Source organism: Falco cherrug, chromosome 5 (assembly GCF_023634085.1).
Source record: "Falco cherrug isolate bFalChe1 chromosome 5, bFalChe1.pri, whole genome shotgun sequence".
In the NCBI taxonomy this organism is placed as follows: domain Eukaryota; kingdom Metazoa; phylum Chordata; class Aves; order Falconiformes; family Falconidae; genus Falco; species Falco cherrug.
Window position 1 is genome coordinate 3,881,955 of NC_073701.1, and position 12,983 is coordinate 3,894,937.

Below are 12,983 nucleotides of genomic sequence, written 5' to 3' on the forward strand. Positions count from 1 at the left end.
AATTGTGCAATGTGCAGACTATTAATTACTCTCTCTAGGACCTGAAATTTCATTTGAGATGCAAGATAAAGGTCTCTGCCCTCAACAGCAGGGTGACAGAAAAATCCCTAAACAAGGGCAGCACGAACTGAAGCACCAGGCTGTCTGTGGTATGGGAAAACACCGCAGAGAGCCCAGCCCGCCCAGCAGTACCATAGCTGTGATGCAGAGACCTTGCCGGGGCTGAAGATCAGAGCACCACGCTGGTTTTGCTGTAGCTGGCCAGTGAGATGGAGGGACCAGCTCAGGATGGATGCTTTTCCCTTTGAGTCATTACCAGCCACACCTCGCAGCTCCTCAGATCTCTCCATCCCAGCACAGACAAGAGCCCAATCTCTTCAGCTTTCACAGCAAGATAAAATCGCTGCCTGAGGAGTATGGCTGCCAGAGAAGGGATTACCGTAGTATTGCTTGTTAAATTCCAGGCAGCAGGGACAGGATAAGGAGCAGTGACACTCCCTCCGTCCCTTTGAAGGGATGCCCCCACATAAAATGATGACGGAAAGGCTCAACCCAGAGGTATCTTCCTCTGCAATCATTTTGACAACAGAGCGAGAGATGTCTGGAGGCCCTGCTACCAACAAACACAACTAACTCAAAACAAGCCAGAGCTATGGCATTTAAAGATGCCAGCACACATGCCGGATCTAGGACATAGCGCTCTCCCTGTTGCTCTGGCTCCATGCCCCGGTGTGGCATTTGGCTGGCAGTAGCGTTCTCAGCAAATCACCAAGATCACCAATTCAGCCAGCTGGAGTTTGACAAGAACCCACACTTAATTTCATTTTGAACCCACAAAAATTATAAGGGAACTGCCAACACATTTGTTGCCAGTTAATTGTAAAGTTCACACTTACCAACAAAGCCTCTCCTAAGGAAAGCAACCAAGTATTCTCACACATGTTACAACATAGGAAGAAAACATTACAAGGATGGTAACGTGGGAAAATAAGACATCAACAAATTAAGACCTAAATTCAATTCTCAGCACTACCACCAATTCAACACATGCTCCCAGAGGAGCAATTTAAATTTTCCTGTGCCTTGCGCTAATGTTAAACTTCTGCATTCCACCCCAGTAATTTAAACACACACAGACACCCGCTGCCATCCTCGTTCTCCAACCGCCCCACTCCCACAGTGAACAAAGCATAGATACCGGCCCATTCGCGAGATTTTGAGAAAGAACAAACCCAGACTTGTTCACCACGTACCTTCATCAGTCAGTGGTATGGTACAGTGCCACATATTTGATTAGCTGTATAACTTTAAGATGAAGAATTTAGATTTTGAAGCAAATTCCACCTTAAGGACTGTTTCATGGGGTCTTTTACATCCAGATAGAGCATCTCAAAGAAGCTTTACCTTTCAGGTGCTGGTCCTTCCTATTTCCTCCGATTTGTTAAAAGCAACTCCACTTAAGCATTCAGCTACTGATATATAATAAAAAGGCACTATTTAATCAAGGAACTAGTTTTCCTTTAATGAAGTAGTACAGACCCACCCACTGCCACACACACATAGGCGCTGACATAGAACAAGTGAAAGTCAGTTTACTTCTCCCTGCCAAACTTCTGACGTCTACTCTGAATTTGCTGCAGCTTAAACCCAAAATTTCATAAAAGAAGTCATGCGGCAGCAGCAGCACACATTCCCCCTTCTGACTGCATTGAAACATAACCGAGTTTTTCCATGTCCGCTTCCCAGGAAGATAAAACTCCATAGAGTTTCATCTCAAAATGCAATGTTTGGAAAACCAGGACCAACTGAAAACAAGAAGGTAACAATGAACAGAGTTTAATACACTGCATTCATTTCAGACAGCGTTGGGACTTCCATCCCAGCAGTGGGAAATGTTTGGGAGGTGCTCCACTGACCAACTAGGACAAAACACAATGCATCACAGGGCAGAACGATCTATTTTAATACATAGACCGCTTCCCTGGACACCACAGAGAGCAGTATCATCAGGATGCCTGCTCTGCCCACCTACTATCCCTTCCATCCCCTCAGTAAATAACCTACCCTACCAATTCATTGGCACATGCACCCAGATTCCAAACACAATAAAGCTTTTACACTGCAATAAACAACCATCATTGCCCTGAAAATTAAAGCCCAGCGATTTTTTGCTGATGCAAATCCAGCACAGGCTCAGTCCCACATATGAGATAACCCAATCACACAGAGGGTCTTGCTCTCTAGGGAGAGAATTGTAATTAAACATCACTTTCCTAAATTTCTGCCAGCCCACTTCTGCTTCCCATGTAGCGCATCCGAAGCATGGCAGGTTAGGAAGACAGCGGTACTGCACCTCCTCTACAAATTCTCCTTCAAAGAAAAATTAAAGAGAAGATGCTGCAGACAAGAAAATTAGAAGGGTCGTAATAATTAGCAAGAGCGAGGAGAAGGCTGAATCAGAGCCTTCTGGGCTGCGTTGCTCAACCTCCTCACCCACATCAAGGGGAAGCCTCACCCTGCACAGCGCAGGACAGCCAGACCTGCCCCACGCAGGAGCTGCAAAGCAGCAAGAACCCCCCCAGACAGGCACAGCCATCCCAAACAGCAAGGGACCCACCACGCTTGTGCAACACCACGTGCAAGGAGGAGCGTAACCGCAAGCAAATAAGCATCCAGAACAGCACTGAGGAGTGAGTAAGAGCAAAGCAAAATGCTAAGCCTGCTGTCTCCCAACAGAAATTCAGGTTTTTTGGGACTTTCCACTGCGGGGCAGACCCTGGGCTGCTGTGCCAGGCAGGGGAAGCGGCTGCAGCAAGGCTGCTGCCCAGCCACTCGCCAGCTCCGACAGCAACGGGAGCCGCAGCCCTCGCGCAGCCCGCATCCTTGCTGCAGTGTCTCGGGAGGAGCTCAGCACCGCTCGGTCACCACATTCATTTCACCCTGCACTTCAGCAATCTGAGGCTTCCCTCGCCTTTACGGCTGGAAAAGAATGGGGAAGGGCAGGAAGAAAATGAACAGAAAGTTTCAATATTTAATTGCCTGTTTAGAGAAGGTCAGAGTGAGGATCCTCCTCACGTCCTACGAGGAGTATCTGGCAGCCCAATGTATTTCAGGCGTTGTAACAAACTACCAGAATACAGAAAAGCATATCAGGGCACAAACCGTCGCATTTTCGTGCAACAGTTGAGACTCAAAACCTATGACATGAGAAAAAGCCTCTCACAAAGGCCAGTGGCCTACTGGAAAGCCAGTGTTCCTTCTGCACAGGATCAGTAAGGCTCTACATTCTGCTGCTTTGCATTTTTGTGTAGCCAGTTTCTTTTCTTCTTTTTCAATTATTATTCGTACCCTGAAGAAGGCCAAGTCACAGCATGCTGCCAAGATGGAAAGCAAACAAACAGACCCAACAGAAGCGCAGGGTACCTCAGTGGCATTTGGCAGCAGAGAAACGCAGAGTCCTCTACAAACAGTAATGAATTAACTTTTACAGGGCACCCAAGGAAGCAGAGGAGGGGACTACGTGACACAAAGGCAGCAGCAACTATGGCCAGTTTTTTTTCTCTCCAAAGGTTAAGTCAGGAGCAGTTCTGCCTGAATTCTTGCTGCTACGTGGGGTTTTGATAGCTGAGGTCTTGCATTACTCTGTAACTCACAGGCCATTTTTGCTTTGCATTGCCTTCCGTGACATATCTACACCAATGCTGAAATTAGCGTTTTTAGAGGATTTCCAGCAAAACAAGCCAGTGCTATACTGAAGCAAAGCACAAGAAGCCCGTTTATATAACCAACATACTGGTTTTGGGCCCTGCTCGTTTCTAAAAAAAGGGTTTTCAGTCTTCTGAAGCAGTGGGAAAAGGTTAGTGACCAAGAAAATAAAGCCAAAGAAAAAAAAAGAGATTGAAGCCACACCTCTACACCCAAAGTTGCCATTGGACACGCTGCAAGTCAAACCCAGCAGGCTGCAGCCGCCGTCATTCACATGGTTTAAGCAGTTTCATGCTTTCCTGCTAAGCTAGAAACGTAGCCTGTCATGGTACTATACCACCCATCAGCTAGACACTGCTAATCATCGAAGGCAGGAGTGCCTCATGCTTTTGCAACAGGTACAAACACACATCCAGAAAGAGCTGAGCTGTTTGCTACCAGAGCATCAACTTCCTTACCTTGCCATGGATGCAAATCCTGCAGCATCAGAGTTTAGGGTGAGTCACACACCTAAAATCCACAGGGATAGTCAGAGAGGCCTGATCGCTGCTGTGCTAATTGAGGGCTGAGGGTAAGGGAAGCCTGGGGTTATTTAATCAAATGGTTCCCAACACAGACTCCTCTCCTCCAAACAACATTTTTTTTTTTATGTTCCCCAAAACAGACACAGCATCAAAACAAGCCAAGGTCTCTGGGCACACAAAATACATGCCACAGCCAGTTGGCAATCTTTGGCACCTCAAAGAGAAGCTGAGCAAGGATTGCACAAAGCAGCTTCCACACAGAGTTGGCTTTGCCTTACCAGCTGTCTCCAGCCTACAACTGCACCAAGCTTATCTACTGCGAGCGATGCTGAGGTCTCCTGGAGTGCAGAGCTGCTCATTCACAGCATTTCTCACTCTCTAGCAGGGCTGTCAGTTCACACCCGACAGGCTCAGGAAACTCCTGTGCCTCCCCAGAAGCATCCTACAACCACATCTCCCTCCCAGAAAACCCCTTTTCACATCCTCTTTTTGCTAGGCACAGAGCTAGGGCTCGAGTTCCAGGTCCACCACCCTTGACTGCTCTTCCAAAGCAAACTCACCAGGACCAAAGCCTTGGAAATAAAACCGTAAGTCGACAATTGAAATTAAAATGTTTCCCACACCAAGCTCCCTGCTGAAGACTGTTACAGAAGGTAACACCACCCTCTGCACAGACTTGCTACCTTGCTCTGCCTACCATAGCTAGGGGTGAGGCCAGCGCAGGCTGCCCCGACAGATGCTCCCCAGGCAGCACTGCCATGCCAGGGGCTGTCTCCTGCGAGCTGGCAGAGCACAAGGGACACGGTACTCGCTGTCCTTCCCACGCAGCACCTTGGAGCAAGGCTCCTGAGAGCACCGAGGTCACACAGCAGCACTTCACAGCGCTGGCAGTAGTGCTGATGCTTTAGCTAGTTTTGTCCTCTCCAGTAAAGAGCTGGAGTCAGATCTCGGCACAGATGCCCAGACAAGGAACTCCTTCGGCAGCTGGGGCCAAACAAGCAGAGCAGAAAGAAAGACGCCTTTTGATGATCGTAACTACAATAGCATTTCAGTTTGGTAGAGTCAAGAGAACAAGACCACAGCCCCTAGGAACAGGAAAACCACATTTTCTTGTCAGACAACCACAACTGAAGTCTCCACTTGGTTAAGGCAGGCAAGCACAATCCTCACCCTCCCTGGAACCAACAGGCACCGGGCGACCGGGACTCGACGAGTTTGTTTTAGATACCCAACTTCTGGCATTTGTTCAGGCAGGGAAGAGAATTTGCAAGGTCAAGGCTTTGCCGGGGAAGGGAAAGAAACCTCAGCGTATTAACAGGTCGTCACTGTGATGGCAGGACCGGCTGCTGCCCCAAGGAAGCAAACATCCATCCATCAATGCTGCGATTTATACGGAGCCCAAACACACACACACAAGGGTTTGTCCCACAGTTTTGCGGCAACCCCATCTGTTCTCTCCTCTCCTAGCCCTTAAAAAACAAAACAAAACATGAACTTAAGTGTGTCACAATCGATTCCCAACACCAAACAACTGTCACGTGAGTGTTGTGAGTTTAAGGGGAGCACCAGCCCATTTTCTAGGTGCAGATCTCCCCTTGCAGGTCTCTAGCTGCAGGTCTCCCTTGGACCCCTACATGGTCCAAGACGGACATGGTCTTCACCAAGCCTCATGATTTGCAAGACAAAAACCAGAATCAACACACCAGCTGGGCAATACAGTAGTTCACTGCTGATGCCGAAGGGATTTCAACATACAGATTTCCTGAATGAGAGGGGGAGCACAGGATTCATCTTCAGGTTGGGACTTTTTTGTTTGTTTTCCTCAAGACCAATGTAGCCAAAACCCTCCGGGGTATGCACAAAAGAGAAAAGGACCCCTGCCAGTCTACTAGTAATGTTGCTGTTACGTTTGAATCTTTTTTTATTCGGAAAAGAAGCTTTGAGTATGGAAAGAGGAGCTTTTAAAAGACAGGATTTTACAGGAAAGTATGACCAAACTTGGGGGTGGGGTGGAGGTGGCGAATTCACTCCTTTATGTCATACGACCCAAACAAACTACTTAAGCGTCCCTGAAGAACCCTCTAAAAGTACTCCCAGGCCAGTACTGAGATGTTGCTACAGAAGTACAGAGTGCTAAGTTTTAGCAAGCAGCTACAAAACCCCTGTAAACCCACAGGTATGCTTCCATTGCAATCCTCCTTCCGGCAAACCTTCCAGCCTGATACTTCAGGAAGTTAACCAGTCTTCAGGGTACCAGCACATGGGCTGAATGTTTTTCCCAGTCACCTTTATTGGCAGAACTTCAAATTTCAACGAACGCTTTCTCAACAGCCTCACTGCTGTCACTTCCAACAGCTGAAGGTGGCAGCTAGTACAATTAACCAGCACAAAACCACAAGACACTAGTGGTAATACATAGTGAGGAAGAAGAGAAGGAGGGTGCAATCCTCTCAATCAAAGAGTGGTCCAAAAGGTCCAATAATACGATTTACCAGGAAAAGACAGTCACTGTGTTGAGGTCAGATGCTGTGACAGCACCACAGCTCTCTCCCTCATTAATACAGTGAGCATCTCATGGCATACAGTGCCAAGGGAGGCAAAGATCCTAAGGACACTTGTTACCCCCGACATGAATATTCAACAGACAGAAAATGAAGAAATGAGCTGTAAAAGCCTAGCGTGAATTTTAGAAACCATGGAGGTCCTGGATCACCAGAAGAGCTTCCTATGGGAGGCAGGGGACTCTCTTCACAAGAAAGGAAAAACTTAAGCCCTTAGTAAGGCTAAGCTTCTTCCCAGATTCCCTGTATGCCATTCTAGGATCCCTTATTGCAATGGGTCAGCCTAGGTAACCAGAAAGGCTGTCCTCCAGCCCCGCACAGAACAGCAAAGGGGAGTCTGTTAGCACGCGGCAAGGGTGCGCTGCCCCGATTACCTCAGCCCATCCGTCCGGACGGGTACGTGAGCACACAACAAGAGCAGCTTCAGGGGCAGCATCTGAAAGAGCAGCTTGTGAAAGCCTGAGCACGTGGCGTGACAAACCTCCCCCAGAAGGCTGAGGAAGGCAGCTGCCAGCAGAGCAGGCTCCATAGCAAACCACTCGCATCCTCCTACACCAAGACTGCTTCTCCAAGAGGAACAGTGTGTGTGTGGGTGGGTGTTTTCAAGCACTTACTCACCGTGCTGATACCTAGCAGAACCACTAAATCCAAACGGTATAGCTCACGGATTAGCCAGTGGACAACAGCAGCTTTCAGGCACTAACAGATTGGGCTGAATTTCAACCAGTTCCTCAGACACCAATAACCACATGCAGATGCCCCAGCAGCTCTCCAACTAGAGACATCCACTTGACTTTGATCATACATAAACACATTCAAACAGGCAAAGGTGCTACCTTCTCATCCAGCAGGGCGCGAGCCCTCGCTACCAGCACCTCACTGCCTCAGGCTCTGCCGCAACGCTGAGAAGAGAGAGATGAGAGCAAAGGAGCTGCCCGTACCCAGCCACGTACCTGCCGTGTCCCAGACACCCAGAGTGAACCAAACCAACGCCTGGCCAGACATCCACACCGCAAGCCCAACCCAGCACCCTCAGGAGCCAGTAGTAGCTGAATTGGATCTGGAAAGCAGTTGTAGCTGGTGGATCCAGTAGCTGCTCAGAACTGGGTTTTCCAAGCGCACTGCCAGCGCACCAAGCTGTCTGCCTCCACGCCGTGATTTTGCAAAGTGGTGGGGTATCCTCAAAGGAGCTAATGAAAATATTAACTTGCTTATTCAAGATTAAAAAAAAACACCCCCAAAACCAAACAAGAAACTACCATCTGCTCACGCTGGGGCAAAACCAAAGCAGGGTTTCCTTAATCTATTGAGCAAATCGGCAGGTTGGGAAGGAGGGCAGTGAGAGAAGAGCACAAAGGGGACAACTTAAGTTAAAAGATGATGGGAAGAAGCTGCTGCTGAGCTGTCCCCATGGACCTGCACAGCATGGCACATACGCCAGACACAGATGCCAACAGAGCAGGGGCGAGGTGGCTTCTGCGGGCACCTATGGGTGTTGCACCCAGCTGCCAGCAGCCCAAGTGGCATCACTTATCCGCACCCAGCTCAACACAGACCCATGACCAGTTTGAGAGAGTCAGGGATGCTGCTGAAGTCAATCTTACAGTCAACACCTCCGCAGCTGAGCAGACTACTGAGGCCAACAAGCCCCGTGGAAGCAGACCTGCATGGTTCAAGATAATAACTTAGAGTCCGCTCTCACAGCTGGAGATAGGACTCTGCACCAAGCCCCCAGCAATAAGCTGCCACCCATGTGGTACATACACTGTGTCTGGCTCTGCACCTTAAGGGACATGGCCTGGGGCGTAAGACCTGTCCCTTATGCTTAGGCCACAGCTGGTCCCCATAGGCTTGCTGTGCATGTAAGAAGCAAGGACTTGAGGCTCTCCTTTCCCCAGGCTCAGCAGAGGAGCACACTTTTGCCAAGAGCCATGCACCACCAAGGAGGACTGCAGGCAGACTGCACCAACGCATGTGCGCAACCTGTCTCCTCATGCAGGCAGCGGCAGCAGCACTGCTTCCAATGCAACCACCACCACCATGAGAAGATACTGTCCTGCCTCTTTCTCTCTGCCCCAACGCACCTTTCTTCTGCCACAAGCTTTTGTAACCCTTAAGCACCAGAAGGGCAGTTACAAACGCTGCAGAAATGGAGCTGGGCTAGATAATCCAGGAAGACCGACACAACACACAGACTATAAAGCTACACAGATCATAGAGATACAAATTACCAGGTCCAGCATTCAGATCCCTGTGCAACCGGACAAGATTTCTTTGGGAGGGGTGAGGAAGGATCAGACTGTTGACAGGATATTTTTTTTGCAGCAGCATTAGTTTTAAGAAGTGATGTGAAACTATGAGCAAACATTATGTAATTGAGGGGTGCACTGAGTATTTATGAGGAAGGCTTAACTGCTTTCAAAAGTTTCTACACGCTTGAGGTGGTATTTAGGATTTAAGGAGTTTCAAACAAGTCAGTGGGGACAGGACGACACCAAGGCGTGCTTTACTTTCTGAACACAGCAGCCGGGAGCAAGACCAGGAGCTTACCCTGCACGCAAGAGTGAAACAAGCACTCAGCGCAGAGACATAAGGGATGAAATACCAGTCTCCCCCAAATCCTGAGCTACGGGGTACCCGTTAGCCTCCAACTCAAGCTATTGCCCCACTCAAGCACTCAGGAACATCATAGCAGCTGGCAATGTATGGTACCCTGGATTACCACTTCCACTCCCTGGGAGTAGCATAACCCGCAACAGCGACGCATTTCCTCTTCCCAACATACATGTATGCTATGCCTCTGGTTAGTCTGAGCCTCAAAATAAAATAAAATATATGCAGGAACTGGCAGGTATGGCAAGAAGTTTATAAGAGCCTACATTTTCAAAAGATAATTTAAAACCTGACCACGCATCAAATAAGGCCAGAGTCTTTAGACAAGAAATTATTGAAGTTAAATTAATAGCTATGAAGTAACTAAGTGTGGGGTGGCAGTTTTTATTGTTGTTGCTGTTTGTTGGGGGGGGTTGTTGGGTTTTTGGTTTGGGTGGGGTTTTTTGTGTTTGGGTTTTTGGTTTTTTTTTTTGGGGGTGGGTGGGTGGGGCGGAGGAGATAAATTGGTTGGTTTTTTAAAGTGAAAGCTAAGAAATGCAACTTTAATTCCAAGGAAACAACAGAAAGCGTTCAAAGCTTCTACTGGCAGCAAACTTCAGTGCTGCAATAGGACTTTCCATTTAGATGCAGCTGCCATGAAACATCAGTATTCAGCTCCTGTTCCGACAGCAGCCTGGTAGGGTGCTCTCTCAGGAAAGAGGACCACCTCTTACTTGACCCCCAGCAGGGGACGAGATTAACGCAGCCAGACTTCGAATGGCGTTTGCCATTTGAGTCAATACAGCAGCTTTTAACTTCTAGGATTTCTTTCACAACGCTTCAGAGCATGATTTCCCTGCAAGCCTACAGGGACAGGCCTGAAGAAGCAACATCGATGCTACCAGACCTCTGCACATAGAGGAGTTATCAGCTCTCTTGAACTACAGCCCAGCCCCCCCTGCAAGCATCCCTCCACCACGGGGCATCCCCCAACCAGCCTCACCCCAGCAAGCTTTGCACAAGCAAGAGCTACCTCATTTTATAGCTAGCACCCCTATGAACAGCGCTGGGCCATAGTGATATGGTCCACAGCTGAGCGTCAAAAATCCAGCCCCAACCAGGATGCAGATGACCCTCTGTGAGGACTCGGAGAGCACACGCCAGCGTCAGCAGCCCCCAAACCACAGCTAAGGTCCTTACGGTGGACCAGGGCCTGTTCTGCTGTCAGCTGGGGAATAGCTCTCCCCAAACCATCAGCTGAGGTCCCCACTTGACCTGAACTGCACATGGGGAATTTAAGCACAGAGGTTCATTTATGGGGACTAAGTGCTGAAGGAGAAATTAAGTCATAAACACCATCACCGCCCTCAGTTTTGTGAGAAAAATAATTTTCTTTAACTACCATCCAGCTCCCTATTAAATCCTTATTCCAGTAGGGTAGGGTCAGAAATCAGCTTCCAGTTTTCTTGGACATTAGTTGGTTGTGCTGTACAAGAACTGTAAATTCAGTTTCTTGCACTTTTAACCAAAAGTGAACTTCCTCCATTCCCCCAAAGGGCACACAGCTAACTCCTTCACAGAATATTTGTATTTCATCATTCACCACAAGAAATGGATGTCAAAAGTTGAGGGGGTGGATTTTTTTTTTTTTTTTCAGCATTTGAAGATAAAAGTATTTCATGGCCACAGAATTTGTTCAGCAGCTTAGGGAGACCATCTGTCTCTGTGGGTGGTACACACCGGCACTTTGGAGGGCACCGACTGCAGGGGTAAAGAAATTACATGACAAACCCCTTAAGTACAGGGTAGGCTGAAGCACATGCTGTTCCTGTACTTCTGGGCAGTGTCGATTTTGAAAGATGAGCCAACAAGAAGGGAAATCCCTGCAGATGAAACCAATGGCATTTCCTCCTCGCCATGTCTTTCAAAAGGACAAAGCCCAGCAGCTCCACATCAGGGACCAAGTAATACCGTACTAGCCAGGGGGATTAATAATTGACAGTGGGCCCTTCAATTACAAGTAGGTTTGTAAACTTTTAAAGTATTAACCATTCAAAAAATGTGAGACTGCTCCAGGGTACAACCACCACCCTGCACCGCTCACCAATGCTGCCTGGTGCAGCTGCAGGAGCACAATGTAACTGGTACCTGGGTTGTGACCTAGTGCACCCAGCTCCACGCTCCTCCCGGTGAAAAGGAGGAGAGCGGTGGCGTGTGCACAAAGGGGCACTGGGGCTGATCAAAGCCCAGGATGAAACAAGGGAGGAGAGTGGGGTAGAAAGATGACCATGGGCACTGCAGCTCCTTGAGCTCTGTCATCTGTATCAAAACAAAGAGCAGCTCTGTGTGTACAGCCATAACATAACACCTTCTGCAAAGCATAAGCAGAAAGGCAAGAGGCCGGGAAAACATGCTGCTTTCAGAAAAGCAAAGAACGCCCAGGCTTTACCACATCAGAAACTCCCAGAGGAGTTGTGCATGCAGTCAGATACTGACAGTCCATCCTGGACTTTCCCCTCCCCTCTCACAAGAGGCACCTGGCACTCCTGGAGCCTGCTGTTCACCACCGTCACAAACATACATCCTCTTGATGAGGTGTCACTCTGACCCAAGGAAGAAGTCCTCGCTGAACTCTGCTGACAATGCACCTCATGCACCAGCAGCCAGACCCTCGTAAAACAGAACAAGGCACCATTCCCATAACTCACCCAGAGCATCAAAGGAGACTACTCCCTACTTGGCAAGGAACAGCACACATTTTTTTTTCAGAGGCTACTGGAAAATTCCCTTCTGCAATTCCATGGATACCCTCATGGCAAGAGCAACAGGTGAACTGCCCCCTGCAGCACCATCCTCCTAGAGGACAGGCAGCAGACACAGGCAGGAGCAGGAAAGGTATAGCCTGTGACTAAGAATGACTAAGAATGTGGTTGGAAGTCTTTTCCCATTAAGTCATTACTAGTTCAGCCCCAAGTCAGCCCTTCCTTCCCTGCTGTATGGCTACTCCACAGCATGGGGCGTTTTAAGGGTGCTAATGCTCCACTGCCCATGGACACAGCTGCGGACAGAGTTCTGCAAGCTCAGGAATGGGAGCATGGAGAAGCAGCCCAGCTGCAGAGATGATGAACTGCAAAACGGTGGCTGTAAACACCCACTTAGGTGAAGTGCTGGAAGTCACTGGCTTGAAGGTCACAAGTCTGACACCTTTCAGTGATAAAAGACACTGTTCTGGAGCAGACACTCAGTTTCTTCAGGAGCTTCACACTTGCAGATGTAATTAGCACCCACTTAGCTGGCTATCCCAGAACTTCTTGGGAGGACAAACTATTCAGCCTGGTGCTCATCAGGCTTGGTGACGGGTGGGACACACACAAATGCTCATCAGGGTGCCTTGTACAGACTTCAGGACAGAGAAGATGCATTCAGGAACATGGTTAATTTGATACAGGCTGGAGACTCTAGTGACAGGGCTGCTCTGCAAAGTCACTAGTCTGTGGAACATGCCATCCTAGGAAGCTCCTGTGATCAAGGCAGCAGGACAGTTAATAAGATGCTTTGCCACAGAACAAGGTAAAAAAACCTCATCAGCTCAATCCCTTTC

At 48.6% G+C, this 12,983-nt stretch overlaps 1 protein-coding gene across 1 annotated transcript in view; it reads right to left on the minus strand.

The window, feature by feature from the left end:
* The window catches only part of VANGL1 (VANGL planar cell polarity protein 1), a 46,369-nt gene that overhangs the window by 13,765 nt on the left and 19,621 nt on the right, over window positions 1-12,983 (minus strand). The gene's annotated exons all lie outside the window — the stretch shown is intronic.